This window comes from Macaca nemestrina, chromosome 12 (genome assembly GCF_043159975.1).
Source record: "Macaca nemestrina isolate mMacNem1 chromosome 12, mMacNem.hap1, whole genome shotgun sequence".
In the NCBI taxonomy this organism is placed as follows: Eukaryota; Metazoa; Chordata; class Mammalia; order Primates; family Cercopithecidae; genus Macaca; species Macaca nemestrina.
In genome coordinates this window covers 3079086-3105291 of record NC_092136.1, presented here as the reverse complement: position 1 = coordinate 3105291, position 26206 = coordinate 3079086, and the positions used below count along the sequence as shown (strand labels likewise).

Below are 26206 nucleotides of genomic sequence, written 5' to 3'. Positions count from 1 at the left end.
TGCACTTTGAAGAGGACACGGTGCCTACTAGGAAGGAAGAAGGAGGCGGATGGGCACTGGGCAAAGCCTTCTCTGGAGTCCCATCCTGAGGAGGTCAAGGCAAGGACCAGAAGCTGCAGGCCCGGCCTAGCCCGGCCGTGGTGCAGCATGGGTTGGACACAGAGTTTTCAAGGTAGGACATAATTACCCCTTCCCTCACTCTGTCCTCACTAAACTGCTCTTGCCAGCCCACCCTCATCTCCACCCTCAGCAAATGCAAGAGTGAGGACCCCTTTCCTCCCTGGCCAGAGAGCCTGGCACCAGGAGAGGGTCAGAGAGGGTGGTTTGGATGTGGTCTGTCTCCACCAAAACTTGTCTTGAAATTGGGTCCCCAGTGTGGCAGTGACAGGAGAAGGGCCTAGTGGAAAGCGTTTGGGTCATGGGGGCAGATCCCTCATGAATGGATCAACCCCTCCCACGGGAGTGAGTCCTTCAAGAAATGATTCAATCCCTGGAGAGTAGGTTGTTAAAGAGTCTAGTTGTAATCCTAGGATTTCGGGAGGCTCGAGTTGGGAAGATCACTTGACGCCAGGAGTTCCAGACCAGTGTAAGCAACATCGCAAGACTCCATCTCAAAAAAAAAAAAAAAACACTTTTTTTAAATTAGCCAGGTGTGGTGGCCACACCTGTGTTCCCAGTGACTGGGGAGGCTGAGGCAGGAGGACCACTTGAGCCCAGGAAGTCAAGGCTGCAGTGAGCTATGATAGTGCCACTGTACTCCCACCTGGGCAACAGAGTGAGATCCTATTTCTAAAAATAATAATTTAAAAGTCAAAAAAAAAGAGAATCTGGCACTGTTGCTTTCTCTTGCCATGTGGTCTCCTTGCCCATGCCTGCCCCTTTCCATTTTGTACTGTGAGTGGAAGCTGCTGAGGCCCTCACCAGACACAGTTGCCCAATCTTGATCATTCCAGCCACCAGAACCATGAACCAATCTCTTTTCTCTATACATTATCCAGCCTAAGGTATTCTGTAATAGCAACACAGAAAGGACTAAGACAGAGGGTGACTGGCCCCTGCCCCGCCATAGCCAAGGCTTGCAGCGCTGTCCCCCAGCCCCACAGGGCCACTGTGTGCCCCTTCATCTTTGGCCAGAGTACGAGGTGGAGCAGCTGAGCTCTGCCGCTGTCCTATCACAGGGCACACCTGGCACCCAACAGCTCAGGAGACCAATGACTGGGCAGGACCTGACCCCTGGCCTTTGCCTGCATGCACTTGTGTCTGGGGATGGGCCAGACCCAAGCCAGAGCTGCTGTTGTCTAGGAGGGCCACCCCACACTTGCTGCCAAGCTCCTCTGGCAAGGAGCACACAGAGGTGCCCCTCAGCCCTGCGGTGACAGACCCACCCTCACCCAGCTCAGGACAAGGCTGTGGTCATTTCCCAGCAGGACACTCACTCGAGGTTCCACATTTGCTTTCAGGGATTTTGAAGTGGCTGCACCCATCCAGCCCCTGGCCCGGCCTGTAGAGGCCCTCGGGCAGTCCTCACCTGCCAGAATCGATGGCTCCCCGGTTCTGAGCTGGCCCTGGGGCTGTTCTGCTACCCTCCACAGATGACCAACATCTGTGGGCCCCCCACCTCATGAGCCAGAAAGCACGTCTTCAGAGAGTTTGGGGCCCCCAGCAGAGCCCTGGCGACCAGACTCCAGCATGCCAGGACCGGAAGAAAGTGTCTCTGGAAAGGGCGACCTCGGGAGTGTTTTTGATGCCTACTGCTTTTTTTTTTTTTAATCACATATAAGTAATAAGCAACTATTTGAAAGCAAGCAAATGTGGTTTGTGCATTAGACAGGATTTGAGCACGGGCTGCTCTTGGGCCTGGATCCTTTTTCCACCATTCCATTCATACGCCTTTTTTGAGGGGGCCCGGATCTTTTTTTCAGCATTCCCTTCTTATGCCTTTTTTGAGGTATAGTTGTATTCGGTGTCAATCATAATCCCCAAAGACACAATCCTGAACTGCGTAATCCGCAATGCTGAAATCCCTAAGTCGAAAATCCCTCATGTCAGATCAAAATCCTGAATGCCAAAATCCTGAAAGCTGAGTCCTGGGGAAAGGATTGGTGCCTGTCTGTCTGTACACAGGACAGTTGCACCGTGTTGGGCAGAACTGCGAGGTAGACCTGTGGACCTAATTTTAGGTGTCAACTTGACTGGGCTAAGAGGTACCCAGAAACCTGGTAAAACAGTAGTTCAGTTGTATCCATGAGGGTGTTTCCAGAGGAGATGGAAACATTCTCAGCTAAGCAGCATCTAAATGCACTTGCTTCATCACAAAACTTGAGAATAGCAGGAATGAATGTCCTCCCTGACAAACCTTCTGTGCTGGCATCGTACAAGTGCATTTCCACCCTGTTATTAGTTATCGCCCCTATTTCAGAGTTGATAATACTTCACTCACTCACGCGTGAGTCTGAGTGGACTCAGGGGAAGATCAGCCCTCGGTGTTGGCAGGCACCATCCAGTCAACCAGGGCCTAGAAAGAGTAAATACAGACATGGAAATCAGTCTTTCTCTGAGAGCTGGGACAGACTCTTCTTCTGCTGCCTTGGACATGAGAAATCCAGGGTTGCCAGCTTCGGACCCCAGGACATACATCAGCAGCCCCCTGGGGTCCTGAGGCTTGTGTGGACTCAGAGTTAGAGACCACTGGACCACTGGCGTCCCTGGTTCTGAGGCCTTTGGACTTGGACTGAGCCTTGCCCCTGGCATTACGGGGTCTCCAGCTTGCCTGTCATGGGACTTTCCAGCCACCATAATCGCATGAGTCCATTCCCCAGGGTAATCCCCGCTCTTATATCTGTATACCTATCTTATCAGTTCTGTCTCGCTGGAGAAGCTTAGTATAGATCTGGTACTGGGGAAGTCAAATATTCCTTCTTACTGTGTTTCTCACAACGTAATGATACAGAGCTGTGAAAGTGATCCCTTGCAAAAATGCCGTGATAAGTGTACTGAACGATGGAATATTAAAGATTTAAAGCTAATTATTATTAAGGCTGTGAAAGCAGATATCACTTAACTGCAACTGCTGACCAAGACCAGACTTGCAAATGGACAGCAAAGACATAATTTGTAGGCCACAACCACTCTCCAAGTGCAGCAAATGTTTCAAAGATCACAGAAGAAGTGAAAATGCAGGTGAAACATTTAGGAAGTCTTTTCCACCAAATTATTCCATCATGTGCAGTTTCCGCCCCTTCACACGTAGCGCCAATTTGCCATGCTGTATTTCATCTTCATATCATTTCCAACACTGGAGGCATAAATCATGTTACTTCAAAATGTACCTGAATATGTCCACTTCTCCTGACCTCCCATTCAAGCACCACAAAACAACCCGAAACAACGCTGACTCTGTTTACAAGACTTCCTGTCTCCATTCTGTCTGTACAACAAAAACAAAGACCATCACATTCCCTCCTCAGAACTCCCTAAATGGCTTCCATCACAATCAGAATAAAATCAAACTCCACATGGGGCACAGGAAGCCAGGTGTGACGGCCCCTGCAACCTCCCTGATCTACTTCCTGCCCTTCTCCCTCCCCCTGGCCACCCTGGCCTCTGGCCATTATGTGAACACACCAAGCTCATGGCTTCCTGGTGCCTGGGTACCTGCTGTTTCCTCTGCCTGGGACACACTTAACCCTGAGGTGCTGTGGCTCACCCACTCCCTTGCTTCATGAGGGTTTCTGCTCAAATGTTCTCTCCCCAGAAAAAGTCCTCACTGGCCCCCCTCTCCAAGCCCATTCAACACTGCATGCCTCCTCCTACCTCCTGCCCCGGACTGGCTTTCCTTCCTTCCAATGTCGCTGGGGCTGTGTTCATGCACTCATTTTCTGTCTTTCTCACAAAAGTTTGAGCAACATGCAGGCGGGAGTCCTGTTTGTCCCCTTCACAGCCATGTCCCCATGCCTAGACACTATCTAGCACCCAATAGGTACTCTAAAAATAAGTGATTATGGAGAGGGAGCATCATGGGCCTGCCTGCAAGTATCCCCAGCCCAAAGAACAGAGCAGAGCTGAGAGGTGGGACGACGCCTCACTATCACTAGCCTGCACCTCACCCTGCCACACCCCACTCTGCTGTCTTCCATAGGCCTGGCCACCTCCCCCATGCAAGTCTTACAGCTGGGGCAGCTGTGACAACAGGGGTGAGCATTCACCCAGTGCCACAGTGTGCCATGCCTGGGGGATGATGCTTTTCACATGGGACTCTCCCACCCCAAGATGGGTGTAATTTTAATGCCTGTTTTACATGATCAAGAGGATTGTGTTAACGTTGACATGCACATAGCCAGTGCCTGGTCCTTAGTAGATATTCAGATAAACTATTAACATTAGCAATATTCCCAACTAACAAGCAACAAATAGAGACAAACCAAGCTCGAGTAACTTCCCAGGATCAGAGAGAACAGAGACAAACAGATTGATATTCAGAGCATGCTCCACCAAGCAATTTAACTTTTATAAGCTTCAGTCTCCTCACCTGTAAAAATGGATAATACTACCTGCCTGGTAGAATTCTATGGTGATTAGAGAAAATGACTTATAAAGACCTGACACAGTGTCTGGCACACAGCTCATGCTCAGCCAAAGGGAGGCAGTAATCGTGAGAATAGTCATGATAATGGTGGTGGTAATGATGGAAATGGTGGTGGCATTGTGGTAATGCTGGTGATGGTGATGGTAATACTGATGAAGGAGATGATGATGGTGATGAAAGAGATGATTATGATGATGATGATAGTGATGATGATGATGATGGTGATTATGATGGTGATGGTGATGAAAACAATGATGGCTGATGATGGTGGTGGTGATGATGGTGATGGTGGTGATGATGATAGTGATAGTGATAACGATGATGATGAATGTGGTGATGGTGTTTATGATGATGATGAAAGCAATGATGATTGATGATGGTGATGATGATGATGGTGGTGGTGATGATGATGATGGTGAGGATAGTGATGATGATGATGATGGTGGTGGTGATGGTGATTATGATGATTGAAAGCAATGATGGTTGATGATGGTGATGGTGATGGTGATTATGATGATGATGGTGATGATAGTGATGATGATGAAGATGGTGACAGTGATCATGATGGTGATGGTGATGAAAGCAATGATGGTTGATGATGGTGGTGGTGATGATGGTGATGATGGTGGTGGTGGTGATGATGATAGTGATGATGATGATGATGATGGTGATTATGATGGTGATGGTGATGAAAACAATGATGGCTGATGATGATGGTGGTGGTGATGATGGTGATGGTGGTGATGATGATAGTGATAGTGATAATGATGATGATGAATGTGGTGATGGTGTTTATGATGATGATGAAAGCAATGATGATTGATGATGGTGATGATGATGATGGTGGTGGTGATGGTGATGGTGAGGATAGTGATGATGATGATGATGGTGATGGTGATGGTGATTATGATGATGATGGTGATGATAGTGATGATGATGAAGATGGTGACGGTGATCATGATGGTGATGGTGATGAAAGCAATGATGGTTGATGATGGTGGTGGTGATGATGGTGGTGGTGGTGATGATGGTGATGGTGAGGATAGTGATGATGATGATGATGGTGGTGGTGATGGTGATTATGATGATTGAAAGCAATGATGGTTGATGATGGTGATGGTGATTATGATGATGATGGTAATGATGGTGATGATGATGAAGATGGTGATGGTGATCATGATGGTGATGGTGATGAAAGCAATGATGGTTGATGATGGTGGTGGCGATGATGGTGATGGTGAGGATAGTGATGATGATGATGGTGGTGGTGGTGACGGTGATTATGATGATGAAAGCTATGATGGTTGATGCGGTAATGACGGTGCTGGTGGTGATAATGATGGTGGAGGTTGAGGTAACAATGGTAGTAGAGGAATAGGTGAGGATGGCAAAGCCTAGATTCACACCCAGCTCTGACCCCAAAGCCCAACCCCTCTTCAGCACATCATACTGGAATCCCTACTCTGCCTTCCAGCATCCTCTACATCCATGGTTTGCAAGCCTTTTGGTCTTAGGGTCCTTTATAGTCTTAAAAAATTACTGAGAACCACAAAGAACATTTGTTTCTGTAGGTTATGTCTATCAGTATTCACCAAATGTTTTAAAATCTGCATTTAATTATTCATTTAAAAAGTAACTACTATAAATCCATTACATTGTTAATGTAAATAACACATTATTTATGAGAACCAACCATATTCTACAAAACAAAAATATTTTATGAAAAGAGTGGCATTGTTGTCCATTTTTGTGAGTCTCCTTAATGCCTGGCTTAACAGACGCTAGCTGGATCCTTGCATCTGCTTCTGTATTCTCTCCGTCGCAATATCACACACGGGCTGCCTCCAGAAAACTCCACTGTACGTTGTAAGAGAACAAGGGTGGAAAGGGCAAATAGCATCCTAGTATTACAATGAAAATAAGTTTGACCTCTTGGACTCCTGAAAGGGTCTCAAGGACCCCAAGAGGCTGAGTCTGTCCACTTGGGAGACTCCAGGCACACACTCAAAATCACTGCTCTAGCTCCTCTTAAATGAGTAACCATCAGCCAGGCATGGTGGCTCATGCCTGTAATCTCAGCACTTTGGGAGGACGAGGCAGGTGGATCACCGGAGGTCAGGAGTTCGAGACCAGACTGGTCAATGTGGTGAAACCCCGTCTCTACTAAAAATACAAAAATTAGCCAGGCGTGGTGGTGGATGCCTGTAGTCCCAACTACTCGGGAGGCTGAGGCAGGAGAATCGTTTGAACCCGGGAGGCAGAGGTTGCAGTGAGCCAAGATCATGCCACTGCACTGCAGCGTGGGTGACAGAAAGAAACTCTGTCTCAAAAAAAAAAAAAAAAATGAGTAGCCATCTCCAGCTGTGGGTTGTCTCGTTGTTCCTGCAGGGGTGACAGGAGAGCCGCAGGTCATGCGTGCCCCAATACTGACTTGCCCTGAGTCCTGGGTGACCCTCCCTCCAGGTCTTGGTCATCTTTAGGGCCTTTCCATCTGCCTCTCAGTGCACAAGTTACACCTGCCAACCAACCCCAATTCCGTAAGAAAGTGACTTCTCAGTGGTGGCCCTGTGAGTACAAGCAGGGTCTGCAGCATCCGGGACTCCCCTCCTACCCCACAGACCTGGCCATGCGATTCTGCAGTCTTGGGTTTCTGTATCCTGAGAGGAAAAGGCGGCATCTCTCCTGGGCATCACAGGGTGGCCACTAAGACTGCAGATTCTTTGGTCAGATCCTGCCTTGGGGCAGTCATTTCCTTTCCCCACCCATTCACTGTGTGTCACCAGGAAGCAGCCCCAGGCCTTCCCCAACAGATGGAAGACAGAACGTGCTAGATTCCCCATGATCCTCCCGAGGGCAGTTTGAAGATCCCTGGAGGGAAGCCAGCCTTCCACCCCAATGTGCACTTGCCAAAATCCTGCTCCTCGGGGTACCCAGTTGTTCCTGGCTAGAAATCAGCAAGCCAAAAGGGCAGCTTCTAGCAAAAGCATAGACCCTCCACTGCTCCCGGGAGGTGCTGACCGCCCCATTCAACCCTCTCCATTAGTAGGGGCCAGAACAGCCTCCAGCTTGAGGCACAGAGCCAGGATCTGCTCCATCGAGGCTTCCAGGCCCCGAGGCTGTGCACTCAACAGAGACCCAGAACACAAGCATTTAGGACAGGAAAGAAGTTCAACCGGCTCACCAAAACCAACGGCATTCAATGGGAAAATCAACACAACACTGCCAAGGTTACCTTGCGCAGGGCCAAACCCCCAGTACCTGTGAATGTGACACTATTTGGAAATAGGGTCTTCACAGATGTAATCAAAGGAAGGATTTTCGGAGATGAAATCATCCTGGATTACCCCAGTGGGCCCTAAATCCTACGACTGGTGCCCTTATAAGAGAAAGGAGATGGAGATTTGAGACATAGACACAGAAAGGGAAGGATGCCATGGCTGAGGACGGAGGCAGAGATTGGAGGGACGCATCTCCAAGCCAAGGAGTGCCTAGGATTGCCAGCCACCAGAAACTGGGGAGAAGCAGGGAAGGACCCTCCCTCGGAGCCTCCAGAAGGAACCCAGCTGCTGACACCTTGATTTCAGGCTTCCAGCCCCCAGAACTGTGGGGGAAGCAATTCCTGTTGATTCAAGCCCCCTGGCGTGTGGCAGCTGTTTGTTCTGGTGGTTCCGGGAAGTGAGCACACCTGTTTACAGTTGGTCTGAGGGTTGAGGAGAAACACCGGGGTTTTATTTGGTCACCACATCCACTAAGGTCACTGCGTGTCTTCGAGCACCAGCATTCTGAAGTCAGGGATGGGGTCGTCCTCATGGGGTGTCAGCAACTTATTAGGAAGGCTCCAGGTCTCATTAACTTGGAGCCAGATCTAGGTGAGGTGACCCTGCGTACTTCTGGCTTATGGCAGGTGCTGTTAGTTCTTCCTGAGGGGCACACGCACCCAGGATGCAGGGGGCAGGCCTTAGCCTCTCAGGCCTTCAGCCCTCTCCTCCTTGTCTGTGTCCCAGGAGGGCCCTGCTTTCCTGCAGCAGGTCCTCAGCCCCAAGCCAACGGGGAGGTTCAGGACCCAGCTCTGATCTCAGGAGTCAGTGCCAGGGAGCACCGCCTGAGTGAGCAGGCTCCAGGAGGCTGCCCCTCAGATAGCCATATCCCTGCGGGGTCTGCAGCCTTCCAAGTGGACACACTGGACCTCCTGGGTGAGAACTTGGACACGATGTGCCTCCCTTAGAGACGTGTCTGCTCCGGATGCCCCTTGATCTGCTCCTTCAGGTACCAGCACCGAGGAGACCCTGCCCCCAGCTCCCTGCGGCCTTACCCAGGGCTCTCACCACACCCACAGCTGACCGACATGCTGTGCCTGCTCCTTGGGCGGGGAGGATCACTGCCTCCCTCCTCAGAGCGGGGACAGAAGCTTCCCCTGAGCCCCAAGCAGGAGCCTGGGGCCCCCGTGAACTGCCCCCTCCCAGCCTCCCTCCCTGCCTCCAGCAGCACCGTGGGGCAGGCGGACGCCCATGACTGTGGCAGATGCAGCCCATGGCCAAGGGTGACAGGCAAGGGGCTCCTAAATCCAGGTCCTGAGCTGGGTGTGCCCCTGACCCCTGAGAAGAGGCCCGGCTGGAGCCCAAGTCAGTGCCCCCAGCCAGCAGATCCCCGGAGCAGCTGCCCCCACTCAACCTGGGCACCAGCCAGCTTTGGGAACCTCTGGGCATGTCTTTCTTTACCCCGTGAGGTTTCTGTGGTGTATCACCAACCTCCCTGCAGTGCCCACGAGGCCCTGCTCCTCCTCCTGACCAGGTGCGGTGGAGGATGGCATAGGGCTGGCTGCACATAGCAGGGCCATAGGCAGAGCCCGTCGCCCTCGGAGTCAGCTCTGAGGACTGGCTCCACGCTCGTGGGGAGGTCTGAGCACGAGCTTATCCCACATATCCAATGCCATTCAGCGGCACCCACAGCCCCCTGGAGCCACCTCAGCTTCCCACCGAGTCCTGCGGAGGTTTTGACCCTATAAATAGCATCTTCTTTTCCTTTCAGGCAGGAGTCCAAATACTGTCACCAAGAGAGGTGGGAAACTCCGTTTTTATTATGATCATATTACAATGCCTGTATCACAGGTTTAGATATGGCTTTCTGGAAGACAGGGGTGTGTGTGAGTGTGCGTGTGTGTGTGTGTGCACACGTGTGCATCAGAGAGAGAGAGAGAGAGAGACAGACAGACAGAGACACAGAGTAACAGAGTCAGAGACACACAGGCAGACAGAGCCAGAGAGCTGGGGCGAGCCTTCAGGCAGCAGGCCTGCTCAGGACACATTGTGGACAGTGCGGCCCAAAGCTGGGAAGGGAGTCCTGCAGGCTGCCCCAGGAAAAAACCAAAAGAACAGAAAACAGCCACTGCTCCGTCCCGCTCCCCACACCTGGCTTTGTGACTCAGCCCGGGAGACGCCACCACAGTCTCCCTAGGAAGAGGAGGAGGAACGCATGTGGGGACCCAGTATGTCCCTGCTCCTCCTCAGGCCCCCAGCCCCTGCACCCCTGTGGGATCCAGGAGAGGAAAGGACTTGGCTCCCTCCCACGGCTGGTGGCCCAAAGAGGCAGCCATGTCCAGCCCTGAAGGAGAGAACAGCGGGGAAATCCTGCCTCCTGTAACCTGAACGCCAGCTTGGCTTCCAGTCCTGCCTGGGACGCTCCTCAGTGGCCAGCCTGGAGCTGGTGGCATCACCTCCCTGACTTTCCACTTCGGCGTCTGTAAGCTGGGGATGCTAATAACCACAGGCTTGCCGGCAGTGCGGGGGGATGCAATCCGGTCACGTGAAGTTGAGGACATAGTGTCAAGTGCACAGCAAATGGTCTATACATACTGCAATGTTCTTGTGATTAGCTTTGTGCCATGGAGACTACCTGGACGCTTTGAGTTTCACTGATGCCCCACTGCCTACGGGAGATGTCATCTCATCCCCCTGCACAGGGGAGGAAACAGAATTAGCAGCAAAGGCTCCCACAAAAGACCACACCGGGGGGTGGATGTGCCCTCAGGGTAGCAGGGAGGGCAGCAGAGCCCAGGCTCACCCCTGGATCTCCCCACTGCAGCCCAGGGAAACCGGGCAGGTGCCCCGCTAGGGGTCGGAGACCCACCTAAGTCCAGGTTCACCCCTTACTACTGGGACCTCAGTTTCCTCATCTGTCCAAGGGAGAGAAGTGGTTATTGCTGCCTCAGAAGACTGAAAAGGACCGGGCGTGGTGGTTCACGCCTGGAATTCCAGCACTTTGGGAGGCCGAGGCAGATGGATCACGAGGTCAGGAGTTCAAGACCATCCTGGCCAAGATGGTGAAATGCCGCCTCTACAAAAAATACCAAAATTAGCTGGGCGCGGTGGCAGGCACCTGTAATCTCAGCTACTCAGGAGGCTCAGGCAGGAGAACTGCTTGAACCCAGAGGGCGGAGGTTGCAATGTGCTGAGATTGCGCCACTGCACTCCAGCATGGGAGACAGAGTGAGACTCCATCTCAGAAAAAAAAAAAAAAAAAAAAGCAGGCTGAGAAGGACTAAAGGAGATAACCGATGACAGTTTACAGGCCCACACCTGCTGAAGGTCTCTCCCCAGGGGGCCACACCCAGCCCCGCGGGCTCCTGCAGTGGCTGCAGCCCTGAGCAAGGCTTTCCTGGTTGGTGGCACTTTCTCTGGATTGGGCCCAGCCCTGTTCCCACGTGTCCTGGCCACCCCAGCCCTTTCCAGGGAGGCAGCCAGATGTAGCAGAAGGGGCAGGGGCTTTGGGGGGTCTCCTCTGAGCCAGTGGGTCGTCATCATGAACCAGGTGGCAGAGCACAGCGGATCAGAGCACAGTTCTGGAGCCAGAGAGGTTGGTGACTGCCTCGCCTGCTGTGCCTCAGCTTCCCCATCTGTAAAATGGAGTCAATCACGACAGAACTAGCTCATAAGTTTGTGAGACAGATGAAATGCACCAAGTGTCTAAAGCCCTCAGAAAAGGGTCTGACAGAAGAAAGGTGCCCACAGCCATCTTATTCACCCCTCAGTTGGTGTCAGGAGGAGTAGATGAGATGCAAAGAACCTGGGACAGGGTAGGGGCTCCATCAGCAGGAGGCCTTGGGGGCTTAGACCAACCACCCGAAACCAAGGAGTGATGCCAGCAGGTGGACATGTATTCACTTCTGGGGCAGGGATTCTTGACCACTGCATGACCAGCATTTGGGGCCGGGTCACTCTTTGTGGTGGAGGCTGTCCTGTGCATGACAACGTGTTTAGCAGCATCCTTGGCCTCTACCCACTAGACACCAGTAGCAACCTCCAAGGACACCTATCTCCAGGCAGTGCCAAATGCCACCTGGAAACTGGAGGCAAAACCACCCCTAGCAGAGAACTGCCATTCTGGAGACTTGGATTGGAACTGCCCTGATTTTAAATTGCACTCTGCTTGCAAAGCATTTTAAAAATTCTTACTTATCACAGACATATTTGTCTGAATTACCATAAATTCCAAACTAACCAGCTGGGCGCTGCAAGCCGTTCCTTCCCATAGTTCACTCATGGTCCCCAATGCCCACCAACAGCCAGCACTTGCAAAGTCTGTTAGCCCACGGGGGACTCACGGAAGCTCATGCAGCGGAAACTGCTCTGGTCATCATTGCCATTTACAGATGAGGAAACTGAGGCACAGCCAGTTGCACAAACTTGCTCAAGGGCTCCTGGATGGTGGGGCCTATTGGGCATGCCCCCCTAAAGCTGGTGCCGTTGGCACCTGGCTCTGCCCATCTCTGAGAATTCTCATGCCCTCATTTCCTGCGCTGACCACCAGGCACAGATGCTGTGTCCATCTGACAGGAGAGGAAGTGGGGGCCTGGGAGGAACAAGCCACTGTCTGGTGATGGAACTTCTTTCTGGCAGCAGCAGGATTCAGACCTACCTCTTGTTGGGGGCGACCTCTTCGGCTCAATGCCTCTCCAAAACCAGGCAAGAGGCTGGAAATGGGGCTTTCTGGAAAAATGCAGACCCTGCTGGGAAGCAGGGCAGACACCTGACACCTGTCGCTCAGCCTGGCAGGTGGCGTGTTCTTCATTTCTTGTGTGGTCATCTGGCTGTCACACTCAACCCAGTGAGAGGCTCGACCCTCGTCCTGCTCCGCCCCAGCCCCAACCTGCTGTCATCTATGGCCCCTTTCCCCACCCCGTCAGGTGCCTCTTTGACTTTTGACCTCTGCCCTCAGCAGTGTCATTTCATGAAACCCAGGCCCCGGACAGCCAGCATCAAGCACCTGGCAACCTTCCATACTTCGCCCCTGAGACCTCTGCCCTAGGGATAGGGGCTTTGTTTTCTTCCCTAATTCCCTTTGGATTGGCCCCAGCAACCAGCAATTTACCAGGCAGCAGCACCCCAGCTTTGGGCGGAGTCTTCAAAGAGCAAACCCAGCAGGTGTCTGTGGATCCCGGCTGCACAGACCCTCTCCTGGAGAGGCAGAGGCCACCTGCCACAGGCCACGCGGAGCAGGGTCCCACCATGGCCCTGAGAATCTTGACTGAGCAGTTCTGCATCCCAAGACCTCACAAGGTGACTATGGAATGGCAAGGCTAGCCCTGGGGGTAAGCTTAGGGCAAGTCCGAGTAGCCAACTCACCTCCATAAGCCGTGGGTTCCTGTGATCGGCGCACAAGGGGCTGGTGCTGCTATCCACAGGAGGATACCCACCAACTTGTCTAATGGGGTGGGCGAGGCCAGGGCTGAGAGGAGAAGGGGTCTGGCTTGTTGTGAGCAGAGCACCTGCATGCTGTGCCACTCCCCCTTCAGGTGCTGGAAGGAGCCTTCCTGGGTGGCTCGCCCTCCGCAGCCCTGCTGGGAGGTCTTGCACACGCCCATGATAGCCAGGTTTAGGGCCTCCCGAATGCACCTGCAGCGTGAAACCGTGGAAACACGCGTGTCAGTGGCAGTTCCGTGCGGGGAGGAGCCCGGGGCTCTCTCCGGAGGGTCAGTTCTGTCCCTTTTAAGGTTCTGCGTGGAAAAGGCTAGGCGCCTTCTTGGGTCTACCTACATCTGGGGATGCCAGAGCCCAGCTCCCAGTTTTTCTGATATTTGGGGGCATACCATAGGAAGGACCTGCAGGGCACCTCAGGCTTGTATACTACGGCTGCAAACCTTGGGGCCAACCCTGGGCTCACACCCAATTCAGGGTCTACAGGCAGCGAGCCGGGGGCCAGGGGAGGGCCTCTCAGCTCCCACTGGGGATGCTGTTTAGGGGAATTAGAATGTATTTTATATACAAGAGAACTGAGGGGTCTAAAAGGGTCTCTGGGGGGTAGAAAAAAGTGAGGAGGAAACACAGGAAGAAATGCACATGAGGGTAGGTTCTTGTCAAAAGGGTCCTGAGAAAGACGTACAGTTAGAAACAGAGTGTGACTGAGGGTCCTTCTTAGCACGTAAGGGGCAAGGACAATAGTCTTAGATGTCTGGGGCTCCTCTTGTGTTCTGATGGTTCCTGAGACGGGGAGAAACGGCGACAGTTTCTTGGGTTCAGAGAGGGAGAGGAGGCGCCTCACACTCTGGCTAGGGTGGGCTGGGGGCCTGCACCCCTAAATTGGAGAACCCCACTAAGCTGACCCCACTCACCACTGCCCACCCCGCCAAGCCTCCTGGCCATTTTCAGCGGAGTGTCCCGACCTCTGGCCGCCCGGGTGAGTGTGAGCCCCGGAGCGCGCGCGGGGTTGGGGGGCGAGGAGAAGCGGCAGCCGGTGGGGGGGGGCCCTGGGCGGCGCCCGCTCCGCGCGGCGATTCGGCCCGGGTTTTGCGGCCGCCGCGCCTCCTCCTCCCGCCTCCGGGCTCCCTGGGCCTCCTCCCTCCGCCGCGCCCTCGCTCCGCCTCGCGCGGAGGGACCATCTGCTGGCATTTCCTGCAGCCGGGCCCGCGCCGCCAGCGGAGCCCCCGCGCGCCCGGCCGTCCCGGAGCACGGAGCTCGCGGCACGGTAGGAGGTAGGAGCGCGGCGGCCCGGGGGGCAGCGGGGGACGGCGGGGGGATGGCGGACTGGGAAGGACCCGGAGGGCCCGGCCGGGCAGGGCCGGAGCGAACCGGGGGCCGCGGGGGGCCGGCCGAAGGGATCCGGGAGCCCGCGCCGCAGCCCCGCGGACCCCGGCAGTGGCCAGTGCGGGGAGCCGCGCCGGGGCCGGTCGTGCGCGGGGGAGCCTGGGGGCGCCCCGGGCCAGGGCGGGTCGGCGCCTGGTGGGTTGGGGCGGGTGGGGCCCGCGAGTGGGAAGCGGCGCGCCCAGCACGGCTCTCCCCACTTGGTGGGGCTTAAAGGAGACGGGACCGCCAGGGAGGGTGGCTGGGTCTGACCGCCCAGACCCTGGCCAGTGCGGGGGTCTGTGTCCCCACCTCGGCCGACGCGGGCTCCAAGGAGCCTGCGTGGGGTCTGGGATCTGAGTCTGGCGTCCCAGCTGCGGGCTTGGGAGGGCGGCTGTGTCTGAGTCCGCAGAGTCAGGGGCTGCCTGGATTACAGGCTAGGGAAGGACCCTTGCCCACAGTCCCCATCTCTGGGGCACTGACCCCCTGAAGATATGGAGCCTCAGGGACTGTTGAGGTGCCTGAGTCCTCAAGAGGGTCTGGTGCACTTGAAGATTCCTCCCGGGGAGCGAGGTGCAGGAGGGTGGGGCAGGCAGGAAGGAGGCTGGAGTCTGCAGCCCCCCGGGCAACAGGCCCGTCCTGGGCTTCCCAGGCACCGCCCCGACCCCCACCCAGACCTTTGGGCCGCCTGCTGTCAGAAGCCAGCTGGAGTTAGGGTTTGGGGTGACTCCTGGGGGTATGGAGGGTGGGCTTACCTGCCCCTCTCTCATCCCTGGGCTGAGCCCACTGCCCCTCCCTCATCCTTGGGCTGAGCGGGTCTGCCCTGCCGAAGCGGCTGGGTGGATTTCGTGTCTTGCTATTTGGTAACTTGCTCCCCTCTGTGTGTCTGCCCCAGTCTCTTCAAGGTGCCTTTTACAGGCAGACTTCTGTAAGGGTCCCACCCCACCTGATACAGCCTCCCAAACTCTGGAGAAGTGGGCCAGCCTTTGGGATCCTAGGTAGATGCTTTTAGGTCTGCCTGCACCAGGGCTGATCCCGGACTGAGCAGAAACCCTGCCCCCCACCCCCAAGAGTAAGGCCCTTCTGCATGTTTTTATCCCACCTCCTTGTTACACAGGGGCCTTGCTGTTCCTTGAACCTGCCAGGTGAGAGGGGGCTTTGCAGGCATCAGGCAGGTCTGGGGCAACCTGGGGTGGCGTCAGGTGCCGGGCTGTTCCCTTCAGGCCTCAGGCTCCAGAACTGCAGATCCTATTGTCTGCCTGCACGCGTGTGGGGCTGGCCCCGGGTGCCCAGGAGGCAGGCACTGCGTGTGTCTGTTTTGCCAGGCGGTGTTTAGGAAAGGTGACACAGCAGATGGGCCGGATGAGGAGCCTCTGACCCGCAGTCCTGGGCCTGGTCTTGGAGAGGCTGCCCTGCAGATGTTGATCCCTGGACAGCCATCCTGCATGTCCAGTGGAGGCTCCTTTCTGGGTCCAGATTGGGCCATGAATAGGCCAAGTTCTTCAAAGAACTGCTTTCAGCTCTTCACAGAATGCAAATGCAGGAACCCCTGCCCCGCCCCCACCCAGGGTTGTATTTACTATGCTGAGAATGCCTGGTATCAGTTTCTCTCCTGAAATCTTGGCCTTGCTCTGAGCTCTGATAGTAATCTGACATGTAACGCTTGGGGGAGGGAGAAACACTCCGTGACAAGCCGGCGGGTGGAAGGGCTGTGTGTGTGTCTGACAGCTGTGTTTTGGGGACTGGTGCTCTCTGCTGATTCTATGGTTAAGCCCTCACACGTTTGCACACATACAGGCACAGCATGCAGGTGGAGAACTTACCCAAGATGACAGAAGGTGCATCCCACCCTGTTCCCATTTATTGTTCAAGGGACAGGTGAATCTGAGTCTGTGACCGCAGCTAAGAAATGTTGTGGACCCAGCTCAGGGTTCTCCCTGGGGAGAGAAGGAAGCTGGGGAGAGGCCTGGGGAGCTGGAAGCTCTGACCTCCTGGACAGGGGGTTGTAGAGGGGCCGAGGCCCAGGGGTGCATCGTGCCAAAAGGATCCCGGTCATTTTGATAGGAAGGGAGCTGTCAGGGAGGGAGCCGTCAGGTGCAGCTCCCCTTGTGGAGCCCAAGGGCCAGGTGGGTAGAAGTGCTCACTGCTTGCAGGGTTGGCAGGGCAGCCCAGGGAGCACACTGGTGTGCTGGGGAGTAGATGTTGGGTGGTGCAGATGAGGGCCACTGGCCTCCCAACAGGGACAGGCGTGCTGCCCTGGATGTCCTCGTGCTGCTTGTGACCAGCACAAAGGAAAAGAATATTGTTCTTGATGCCAGCTTTGCTTGATGACTTACCTACCGAGCCTGCAGCTTGAGGAGGCAACTGACAGCCTGAGGATGGGGCTCCTGGGCTGGTCAAGATTTTTAAGGGTTTTGCGGCCTTGGTGGCTGGGTCTTGGCCACGGCTGGGTCACCTTTCCCGTGGAGATGTATGGGCAGATAGAGAAGCTGCCGCAGAGTGGTAGGCTTGGCGGTCGAGTACAAAGGACTTGGACTGAGGACCGCGTCATTCTCTTAGCATCACAGTTGTTCTGAGCCAGGACCTCTGGGATCATGTCCACGAGGGTGTGAGGTTGCCTTGTGCTGGCATCTACACTAAATGGAGCCCTGGGCACCAGCTGTGTCCTCAGGACCAGGGCTTGAGGTGGGAGATGGGGAGGGGATGGGACATGAGCCTTGTTGGCTGGTTTAGAGGGATCTAGAATTCCTAGAGGACCTTTGTTGCAAATCTCAGAGCCACCCAGGCTGAAAGCAAATGCTTTGCTCGGCCTCCCAGCCCGCCTCACATCCGGCTGCTCCCTCCAGGGCTGGCCTCCACTCCCCTCCTGGCCCTACCAGCTCTTGCCTGGAGCTCCACATCAGCTACCTGCAAGGTTCCCCTTTCATGGCCTTCCTAGCCCTTCTCCAGCCAGCAGCCAGCACGGTGTTTAAAAAGATAAACCACTTCATGTAGTTTGCCTACTTACAGCCCTTTGAGATTTGCCATGGGTCTCACTCAGTAAGTCCTGACCCCTTTCCAGACCCCACAGGCCCTGGACACCCCTCCACTCCACCTCCCTTCCCATGTCCTCCTCTCCCCCTTCCCTGCCCTCCCTCTCTCCTCCTTGCTCCCAGGGGTCCAGGCTCAGCCCTGGCTTCTTACTTCAGGGCCTTCGCACTGGCTGTGCCTCTGTTTTTGGCCCCTCCTTGGATCTACACTTGGTGGGCTCCATCTAATTCAGGTCCCAGCTCGGATGCCGCCTCCCCTGAGAGAGTCTCTGTTCCTGACACGATATCCATTCCAAAGCAGTTCTCAGCTGTGTGTTTTGTTTTCTCTTTATTTATACTGAAATGATCTTGTTTAGTTGAATGGCTTCCTATGGAGAAAGCGATTGAGCCAAGCCAGGTCCATGGTGGGCGCCGCTGCTGCGTGGCATCTGTCCCCGTGCACGGTTGCCTGCAAGTCTGCTCCGGGCTCTCTTCCCAGGGGCTGGCACACAGTAGGTGCTCTATGGTTAAGTGAGGCACATGTGGAAAGCCAGCATACTGTCTCATCCCAGGGAGGTCAGTAGGTTGAGACTGGCTGCCCCCATCTAGCAAGTCCCACCCACCATGTCCGGGTTTCAGCAGCATCGACTGGTGTGGGACGTGCCCAGCTCATTTCCTCCATGCCCTAGGATGGCGAGGACAAGAGTGTGTGTGTGACTCTTCCCAGGGTCCCATCATCTCTGATTTAGGAATGGAGCCCTTAGGGTGTCTCACCTCCTCGGGGTGCCTAATATTTTATTTGGTGAATGCAGATGGACTTAACTGGCCCGTCGATCTCCTCTGACCCTGCTGACACGAAGAGAAGGATGAAGGGGAAAGATGAGGCTCAACACCTGAACAGTATTCCCTCTAACTATGTACATTCTTCGGGAGTTTAAGTGGGAAATAGGGAGGAGATGTGGGGCATACCCCACCTCGGCAGGCAGCTGGTCAGGCTGCCGTTGTGACCAGCCTGGGGTCGCCTTCCCTTCATCCAAGGCCAGGGGAGTTTGCAAACCTGTAGTAAGCCCTGCTGTACCTGGCAGAGCAGAAGCACCACCCCGGCTTGAAGAGAGCAGGCCCCTGACTGCCGGCCATGGATGGCCCCTTGGGAAGTGCCCTGTGCTTCTGAGCAAGGAGGGAACGGGCCTCCAGGCGCTCGGGGACAGCACAGAGGGCACTCTGTCGCCCGTGCCTTTGTCCCTTCTCTCGCTGGCCCATTCTCAGCTGCTTCCTCTTGGGGAAGGGCCTTCCTTGGCCAGGGGAGGGAGCACTCAGTGGCCCGGCGCTGCGGAGGTATTGATGTGCTATTGGGGTGAATACGGCACTCGGTGTGGGGGTGGGGGCGGGAGGGTTGTCATTTAAAGGGGCCTTTGGGGATAGTCAGCAGAGGAAGGCGTGGTGTTGGGGCGGGGCATCCGCATCTCCGCGCCCCGTTCCTGGCAGCCAGCGGAATTTCTCATGTCTAGCTATTGCAGCGAATAAGACAGACAGTCAACTAAAGGGCGCGCCACTGTAGGTCCTGTTCGCTGGGCTGCGGCTCCAGGCAAAGGCATTTGTATGCCTGCCTATTAGGGTGAATGTGACGCAGGGAGTGTGGGTCGCTTAAAGGGCCGGGACTCTGGCAGCAGTGCGTCCCGCTCATGCCCGCCTATTGCGGTGAATACGGTGCAGTAGTCGGGTCGCTTAAAGGGTCCTGGTGTCCTGCTTGCTGGACTGTGCTGCTTTGGGGCAGCTCCTGGTCCTGGGCGGACCAGGAGACGCTGGCCCGTCGGGCAGGAAGGCTAGGTGCCCTTCTTACAGGATGAGTGAGCCTCACCCCCACCCCACCCCCTGCTGCCTTAGGAAGTCACCCAAATTTAGCAAAATTCAAGCCACAGCCAGCAGGCACCAGGGCGGGGCATGTGACCCTGTTCTGGAGGGCTGGCGGGGCCAGGGCAGGGAGGGGCCCGGGCCTAAGAGATTGATGGTGGTGATGGTGGCAGGCGCCGCCTGGGATCTGATCAGAAGGCCTAGCCGAGGAAGACGCAGCTGGAATTCTTCACCCCAGGTGCCAGGGTCAGCAGATTTTATTTGCCTCCTAAACCTTGGTTACCCCGTCTGTAAAGTGAGGCTCATGGCTGGCCCGTGAGAAGTCCCGAGATGGTCTTTGTACACAAGCGCTGGGTGAGCATCGGCCATTGTGTGGGTGACTGGCATGACCCACTACCCCACCCCTATAGGCTGCCAGTCAAAGGTTTCCACCCTCCAGCCACCATCTCCCTGGCTCAGATAGTCCTGGGTGGCCCTGGCCCTCCCCAGGTGGACCCTGTCCCTGCCGGCAGACCCTCCACCTCTCTAGCTCTCTCCTCTGCTCCTGAACTTGGCATTGGTCCCAGGCTGCCCTGAGCTGTCTCAGGGGACTCCTGACCCGTGAAGGGGCAGCGAGTCCACGGGAGGCAGTTGGCCTGGGCTCTTCGAGGCTGTTGTCCTTACCTGTAGAGCAGGGACCACTGCACATGGTGCTCCTGAGTGTAGCGGATGCAATGAGTGGCCTGGCACAGGGCCAGGGAGAACTGGGATGCCTTAGTCTCTGGCCCACACACTCCCTACCAGCGAGCACTTTGTGGGTTAGGTACCAGACCTCGTTAGCCTGAGGCTGGGGTGCTGTGGACAAGGTGCTGGGACTTAGCATTAATGCTCAAAGATGAGCTACAGAGGTAGCGAGATCTCCCAGCCCCAGGGACACCTGAGAGTTCTACGTCTTCCCCACGCCAGCCTCAAGAACATACCTGGGCAAAAACCGACCCTCATGTTGCATTCTCTGTGGCTTCAGGGTGTGTGCACTCTTGCCTGGGCCCTCACCCTGCTGTCCCTTGTGTTCAGAGTGTGGCTGGTCCAAGGGCTCACAGCATCTGACAGGCTCCCCTCTGAGACGGAGGAAATGGGGCCCCAAGAATGGCAGGGTCATGGTGCTACTCCTCGCTGGGCCTCAGTTTCTCCATCTTAAGCCACCCCCATCCCTGACATTTGCTCCCAACCCCCACACCTGCGGGGCTAAGGCACCCGCACACAAGCAACACCCCAGCAGGAACTGAGACGGAAACCTGGACATCCAGAGCTCCCTCTCCACTCCCGAGGCCTCAACTTCTCCAAAGGCTTCTGTCCATCTGCTCCTACGCCTTGAGCTGTTTTATATCTTGAGGATGCACCCCAGGTTTTATGCAGAAAGAAGCGTCCACTAATTTTTAAAGGTTTGAGACTGAGTGATTGGAAATCTTTCTCGTCCTTCCTCCTTCCTCTCTCCTGTACCAGTATGCGGCCCGGGAGAGGCCTCATGTGTCACTGACCACGTACCAGTGTGCAGCCGGGAAGAGACCTCATGTGTCACTGACACTCCACGAGTCTAACTTCTGCATGTGGAGTGTCCCTGTTGCTGGTCCTGGGGCGGTGGACTGGCCTGATGCTGCCAAGGACGCCCCACTTTCCCACAAAGCTCCACCCTGCTGTCTTGCACATCCTGGGGCCAGGACAGGAAGAGCGCCCTGCGGATTGGAAAAGCAGGTGCCATTGTGGGCACCAAGAGCCCTTTGTGCTTTGTAGGATCGCGTGCTGCCACATGGCACCCTCTGATCTCCTTAGGGCAGAGGAAAAGAGCAGCCAGCTTCGACGGGAACCCTTGCCCACTCCAGCGCCCATGCTGGGTTTCTACTTTGGGCCCAGCTCCTGCAGGAACGCACAGATCTCTCTCGCTCCGAGACCTAGATTCTGCCTTGGAACGGCACAGCTGTCCCCAAAGGGCAGGCCGGGGCAGGCAGCTTGGCCACAGGAGGCTGGGAGAGTTTGGAGCATGAAGAACACCTAGAAATGTCAGAATGTGGGCCCCATCTGGAAACCTGAGGCTGAGGCCGCTTCAGGACAGGGCCTGGTTTCTTGTCCCATTACAGTGCCACAGTGGGTCATCCTCCCCAGCCTGGCACCACGAAGGCTCCCAGAGAGAGGAGGACAGAGGTGCTCTCTGTTGATGACTAGCACCCAAGGGTGCTTGGCCCCAGTGTGCTGCTGAACACACATGGCCGCCGTGGTCGAGGCCATCAGGAATCCCCACCCTCGTGCCTTGCACCGAGTGCAGCTGTGTGGCTCTTTCCTGCCCAGACCCTCCCTGCTCGCAGGTGCCCACCAATAGCCAGAAGAACCTTCCGGCTGCTGCAAGCCCAGCAGGCTGGACCAGTTTCTCCTTCATCTGGTTGCTGTGAGCAGAGGAGAACGAGTTACTCAGTCCCCAGCCGGCCGGGGGCGGGGCCGCCTTCGTCTCTGCTCCGTGGCTGCTGGGTGCTCACACTCTAAAGTGATGTGGGTGGCAGGAAGTGGCCTTGTGGCGCCCACCCGCTGGGCACAGGGCTGGCCTGTGGAGCTACCCTAGTCATGGAGCCAAGCTGGCTGGGTCTCTCCTGCCCCCGTCTGTCTTGGCACAGGCCCTTCCCAGGCCTGCAAAGCCTGCTTCCATCGGGGCACTGCCTCAGTACCTGCAGCACACATGACATCTAGGCTAGCTAACTTGGTACCCAGGACCCCTCTTGGCCTCCCTGGGTCTCTTGGGGACGTCACCTTCTCCTGGAACCCTGTCTCATCAGGGTGACCTCTCAAAAGTCCAGCCTCATTCCTTATCTGCCCCTTGCCATCCTTTTACCGGTCAGGGTCTCTCTGCTGCTGGCCCTGACTCCCTTAGATCTGGGCCCTGCAAGGCCCACTTTTTCCCACGTGCTCAGGAAGCGCCGCTTGCTTTCCTCCCTCGTGGGCTGTGAGCCTGGTCCTGTGTGTTTGGCCTGTGTCATTTGCACAGAGGCACGCAGCTCTCTGATTGTTGGTGCGTGAAGCCAGGTGCCCTGGGCCGTAAGCACCGCCCAGTAAAGGCGCCCTTCACTTTCTGACGTGTGCGAGCTGGGAGTTTGCTGCCCTTGGGGGCCCCGAGGAGTGACCCGTCTGACCTTGTGGACAGGGGCACAGTGCTTAGAACATGGGCTTAGCAGTTGGCAAAGCAGGTGGGAATCTCCACCCTGTGGGGCCATGGGCAAGTCCTAAAGCCCCAGACCTTGGTTTCCTTGTCTGTGAAATGGGCCATTGCAGGGACAGCCTCCTGGAGGTGCCTCGGGACGTGGTGGGAGCATGAGCCAGCTCATCGTGAGCGCCGGCCCTAGGCCTGTGTGGAAGTGGCACGGGCTCTCAGAGCAGGGAGGGGCCACCTCCTATCATGCCTATCATTAATGAAAACTTTCACTGTGAAAGATCTAAACACAGGAACCATACAGAATAACAGAACCAACCCCAGCCTTGTCAAGGTCCTGGCACCTGGCCGTATTTGCTTAAGGTGTCTTTCAACAGCTACAAGTTGTGTGTAGGGAGGGCCCCAGAGCTCCCTTCTTTCCCCAGAGCTGCCATCCTGGGTTTCCAGGCTCATGCTTCCAGGCGAGTTTTGGGCTTTACTATATATGGATGGATCCGTAAACACACACAGACAGAGGTCACGTGACCACCGATGTTCTGCTCACATCCTTCTTTCTGATCGTTTTAGAGTCACAGAGAAGTCGCAAAAACAGTAGTTCACCGCCCTCTGCAACCTCTTCTTGTCTGTGTGGTTCTGTATGTCTTGTACATTTTCCTTGCTTTATATACATAAATCACATGGATTTCCATCCTTTGGAAGGACTTTCTGGTAGTTCCATTCCGTCCCTGGAGCAAGGTCTGCGTTCCGGTTTCCTTGGGCACGGCCGAGGGCACTCCCCCAGGGGACGGACCTGGGGTGGGGTCAGCAGCCCGGTGGGATGGGGCCCAGTCCCTCCTGTGCTCAGTGCTGCCTTCCCTGCCCCCTTGTCCCAGAGGGAATCATCCCTACCGCCCCCCCTTACTCTGCCTCAGCATAGGGCAGCGGGAGGCATCCTGGCCCCCGAGGAACATACCTTACAAAGATGTTTGCCAGGGCCCCCCAGGGGCCTCTCAGTGACCAACACATTTTGTTAGTTAAAACCAGAAACACAGGCTTGAGCCTGAGACTGAGGGTCCAGGAAGGGCAGGGTCTGGCCGAGACTCTGCAGGTCTGCTCACAGCCTGTTCCAGCACTGCAACCCCTTGCTGAAACCACACGTGTGTGGCCTTGCCAAAGATGGGGAGACGGGGCTTGGGAATACTGGCCAAGCCTCAGACCCGCAGCACCTCCACAAAGCTGGGTTAAATGGAAGTGAACTGTCGGCATAGTGGCTGCTGCCCTAGCCATCTGGCCGCTTGGGATATGAGTGGCAGAGCTGGGGTGAGTGGCAGAGCTGAGACGAGTGAGTGGCAGAGCTGGGGTGAGTGGCAGAGCTGGGATGAGTGAGTGGCAGAGCTGAGGTGAGTGAGTGGCAGAGCTAGGGTACCCATCTCCCCTCGGTGCTTGGGATCACCCCAGGTCTCCAGTTGGGAAGTGGCCCAGGCAGGATTTGAGCCCGAGTCTGCCAGGCTGTGCCAGGCGTTATTCCTGGGAGAGAGGCCCTGTGGCACCTCCTGATGTGGCCAGGGAGAAATCCCCTTTTCCCAAGGAAGCTGGTGCTATAGTCCGTCTGTCCTAGGAAGGCCCTCCTGGGCGGGTGTGTGAGTTTGCAGGGGTTTCCACCACTAAGCAGCCCAGACGTTGATTCTTTCTCAGTTCTGGAGGCTGAAGTCCAAGATCAAGGCCTTGCAGGGCTGGTTTCTCCTGAGGCCTCGCTCCTGATCGTGCAGGCAACCACCTTCTCCCTGTGTCCTTGCAGGGTCATCCCTCTGTGTGCCTGTGTCCTCATCTCCTCTTTTTATTTTTTATTTATTTATTTATTTTTATTTTTTTGAGACTGAGTCTGGCTCTGTCGCCCAGGCTGGAGTGCAGTGGCCGGATCTCAGCTCACTGCAAGCTCCGCCTCCCGGGTTTACGCCATTCTCCTGCCTCAGCCTCCGGAGTAGCTGGGACCACAGGCGCCCGCCACCTCGCCCGGCTAGTTTTTTGTATTTTTTAGTAGAGATGGGGTTTCACCGTGTTAGCCAGGATGGTCTCGATCTCCTGACCTTGTGATCCGCCCGTCTCAGCCTCCCAAAGTGCTGGGATTACAGGCTTGAGCCACCGTGCCCGGCCATCTCCTCTTTTTATAAGGACACCAGTGAGATTGGACTAGGGCCCACCCTCATGACCTGTTTTAATTTAATATGCTCCTTAAAGACCCCATCTCCAAGTACAGCCACTTTCTCAGGTCCTAGGGACTAAGACATCAGCACATGAATTGAGGGGGACACAATTTAGCCCGTGACCGTGGGTAGTGGAGCAGCCAGACTAACCCCAGGCGTCTCGTCAGTGGGTTCTGTTTTTATTTCCTGTGAGGACCCAGCGTTTGCTGGGAGTGAGATTTTGATGTGATCAGAGGCTTTCCACACCCTTGAGTGTGTGCAGTGTTCTCAGATTTCACCTGCTTGAATCTTGACTGTTTTATGCCCTCCCAAGAGCCCCAGCTCAGCTGGAACCTGGGGGAGCTGTAGAGACCCCTGCTTGGTGAACGAAGCGTCAGCAGGAACACGCTCACCCTTCCAGGCTCACCCCTCCTGGGCCACACGCCGTCAGCCACTCTGTCCCACCGGCAGAGTGGGCAGGGAGGCCGGGATGCGGGTCACTCGGTGTGTGTGGGGTCAGCAAGCCCTCTACGACGCATCCTGCCACCCACTGGCAGGTGCTGCACGCAGGGCCGTGCTCTCCAGGTCCCAGCATCCTGGGCCAGCATCTGCGGGCTGGAGTGTGTCAGCCGCCCCTTCGCCGTTGCCCTCCCGTTCAGCAAACACCGCCTGCAGCAGCCCTCTGGACACCTCACGGGGCCTTTCCTCCCAGGGAGGGCGGATAAGGGGCCACACACCAGCAGGGGTTTGAATGCCGTGTATTTCCCGGGCACAGACCTTCCTCAGGGGCTGCGGGCCTGCCCTGGGGCTCCCTGCTGTGTGTGCAGTGTCGGCAGCACTGTCGGGGAGCCGGTAACCCCGGGGCTCCCAGCTGCAGCCACCTTATCTGGGCTTCACCTATATGGAGCTTCTGCCGTCCAGAGCTCCGACGAGAACTCCAAATGCAGCAAAAAAGAAAACGAAAACGAAAGACTTCTCCCGAGCAGCCGTTGCGGACACCCACCCGTCACTCACAGCCGGGCCTGGTGGGCCGCTCGGGAGTCGTGCCAACGTGGGCCGCTGCTTCCCGGCAGCTTGAGCCGGTGGTCAGTTTTTAAACTGAGGTTTAACGAATGACCGCAGGCAAATAACTGTCCTCCCGCCCTGTTCATTATTTTTAAACTGTGTCTGCTTTGAATGTGCAAGGAACATGCTGTTTGTCTCTGGTGGGCGCCTGTTCTCCTGGCTGTGGCCATTCATTATTCCTGGGCCTCAGCCCTAGCGATGGTGCTGGCGTCATCAGCCCCCCGCAGCTTGCTGGAACAGGAATAGCCCCGGGAATTTGTGACCTCAGTGAGCCACATCTTCAGGCTAGAGCGAGCTTTCCCGCACAA

At 55.8% G+C, this 26206-nt stretch overlaps 1 protein-coding gene and 1 long non-coding RNA gene across 4 annotated transcripts in view; one reads left to right on the top strand and one right to left on the bottom strand.

The window, feature by feature from the left end:
• Nucleotides 1-2450: 2450 nt before the first annotated feature.
• On the bottom strand, nucleotides 2451-4702 carry LOC105469755 (uncharacterized). The gene is made up of 3 exons (XR_011610275.1): nucleotides 4529-4702; nucleotides 3063-3295; nucleotides 2451-2515 (listed from the first exon to the last, which is right to left on the bottom strand). It is a non-coding gene; the product is annotated as an uncharacterized lncRNA (long non-coding RNA).
• A 9746-nt stretch (nucleotides 4703-14448) lies between these two features.
• Nucleotides 14449-26206, top strand: part of LOC105469759 (oxysterol binding protein like 5) — a 79886-nt gene continuing 68128 nt past the window's right edge. For 2 of the 3 annotated variants that reach the window (XM_011721264.2, XM_011721261.2), the window contains exon 1: nucleotides 14449-14552. The gene's annotated coding sequence lies outside the window, so the exon portion shown is untranslated. The remainder of the gene's footprint in view (nucleotides 14553-26206) is intronic. The other variant, XM_071074091.1, reaches the window with a different exon arrangement.